This window comes from Chiloscyllium plagiosum, unplaced genomic scaffold (assembly GCF_037043375.1).
Source record: "Chiloscyllium plagiosum isolate Xiang-an unplaced genomic scaffold, Cpla_swu_hap1 HiC_scaffold_38, whole genome shotgun sequence".
NCBI classification, from domain to species: Eukaryota; Metazoa; Chordata; class Chondrichthyes; order Orectolobiformes; family Hemiscylliidae; genus Chiloscyllium; species Chiloscyllium plagiosum.
Window position 1 is genome coordinate 18,026,810 of NW_028270176.1, and position 2,568 is coordinate 18,029,377.

A 2,568-nucleotide genomic window follows, 5' to 3' on the forward strand; every position below is an offset into this window, starting at 1 on the left:
TGTGTGACAGGCTGGAGATGGGGCTGAATGGCCTCCTTCTGTTCCTGTGTGACTGGCTGGAGATGGGGCCGAATGGCCTCCTCCTGTTCCTGTGTGACAGGCTGGAGACGGGGCCGAATGGCCTCCTCCTGTTCCTGTGTGACAGGCTGGAGACGGGGCCGAATGGCCTCCTCCTGCTCCTGTGTGACAGGCTGGAGACGGGGCCGAATGGCCTCCTCCTGTTCCTGTGTGACAGGCTGGAGACGGGGCCGAATGGCCTCCTCCTGCTCCTGTGTGACAGGCTGGAGACGGGGCCGAATGGCCTCCTCCTGTTCCTGTGTGACAGGCTGGAGACGGGACCGAATGGCCTCCTCCTGCTCCTGTGTGACAGGCTGGAGACGGGGCCGAATGGCCTCCTCCTGTTCCTGTGTGACTGGCTGGAGACGGGGCCGAATGGCCTCCTCCTGTTCCTGTGTGACTGGCTGGAGATGGGGCCGAATGGCCTCCTCCTGTTCCTGTGTGACAGGCTGGAGATGGGGCCGAATGGCCTCCTCCTGTTCCTGTGTGACTGGCTGGAGACGGGGCCGAATGGCCTCCTTCTCTTCCTGTGTGACAAGCTGGAGGTGGGGCTGAATGGCCTCCTCCTGTTCCTGTGTGACAAGCTGGAGATGGGGCCGAATGGCCTCCTCCTGTTCCTGTGTGACAGGCTGGAGATGGGGCCGAATGGCCTCCTCCTGCTCCTGTGTGACAGGCTGGAGACGGGGCCGAATGGCCTCCTCCTGTTCCTGTGTGACAGGCTGGAGACGGGGCCGAATGGCCTCCTCCTGTTCCTGTGTGACAGGCTGGAGACGGGGCCGAATGGCCTCCTCCTGTTCCTGTGTGACTGGCTGGAGACGGGGCCGAATGGCCTCCTCCTGTTCCTGTGTGACAGGCTGGAGATGGGGCCGAATGGCCTCCTCCTGTTCCTGTGTGACAGGCTGGAGATGGGGCTGAATGGCCTCCTCCTGTTCCTGTGTGACAGGCTGGAGATGGGGCCGAATGGCCTCCTCCTGCTCCTGTGTGACAGGCTGGAGATGGGGCCGAATGGCCTCCTCCTGTTCCTGTGTGACAGGCTGGAGATGGGGCTGAATGGCCTCCTCCTGTTCCTGTGTGACAGGCTGGAAATGGGGCCGAATGGCCTCCTCCTCTTCCTGTGTGACAAGCTGGAGATTGGGCCGAATGGCCTCCTCCTGTTCCTGTGTGACAGGCTGGAGGTGGGGCTGAATGGCCTCCTCCTCTTCCTGTGTGACAGGCTGGAGATGGGGCCGAATGGCCTCCTCCTGTTCCTGTGTGACAGGCTGGAGATGGGGCCGAATGGCCTCCTCCTCTTCCTGTGTGACAAGCTGGAGATTGGGCCGAATGGCCTCCTCCTGTTCCTGTGTGACAGGCTGGAGGTGGGGCTGAATGGCCTCCTCCTCTTCCTGTGTGACAGGCTGGAGATGGGGCCGAATGGCCTCCTCCTGTTCCTGTGTGACAGGCTGGAGACGGGGCCGAATGGCCTCCTCCTGTTCCTGTGTGACAGGCTGGAGACGGGGCCGAATGGCCTCCTCCTGTTCCTGTGTGACAGGCTGGAGACGGGGCCGAATGGCCTCCTCCTGCTCCTGTGTGACAGGCTGGAGACGGGGCCGAATGGCCTCCTCCTGTTCCTGTGTGACAGGCTGGAGACGGGGCCGAATGGCCTCCTCCTGCTCCTGTGTGACAGGCTGGAGACGGAGCCGAATGGCCTCCTCCTGTTCCTGTGTGACAGGCTGGAGACGGGGCCGAATGGCCTCCTCCTGTTCCTGTGTGACAGGCTGGAGACGGGGCCGAATGGCCTCCTCCTGTTCCTGTGTGACTGGCTGGAGACGGGGCCGAATGGCCTCCTCCTGTTCCTGTGTGACTGGCTGGAGACGGGGCCGAATGGCCTCCTCCTGTTCCTGTGTGACTGGCTGGAGACGGGGCCGAATGGCCTCCTCTTGTTCCTGTGTGACAGGCTGGAGATGGGGCTGAATGGCCTCCTCCTGTTCCTGTGTGACAGGCTGGAGATGGGGCCGAATGGCCTCCTCCTGTTCCTGTGTGACAGGCTGGAGACGGGGCCGAATGGCCTCCTCCTGTTCCTGTGTGACAGGCTGGAGACGGGGCCGAATGGCCTCCTCCTGCTCCTGTGTGACAGGCTGGAGACGGGGCCGAATGGCCTCCTCCTGTTCCTGTGTGACAGGCTGGAGACGGGGCCGAATGGCCTCCTCCTGCTCCTGTGTGACAGGCTGGAGACGGGGCCGAATGGCCTCCTCCTGTTCCTGTGTGACAGGCTGGAGACGGGACCGAATGGCCTCCTCCTGCTCCTGTGTGACAGGCTGGAGACGGGGCCGAATGGCCTCCTCCTGTTCCTGTGTGACTGGCTGGAGACGGGGCCGAATGGCCTCCTCCTGTTCCTGTGTGACTGGCTGGAGACGGGGCCGAATGGCCTCCTCCTGTTCCTGTGTGACAGGCTGGAGATGGGCCGAATGGCCTCCTCCTGTTCCTGTGTGACTGGCTGGAGACGGGGCCGAATGGCCTCCTTCTCTTCCTGTT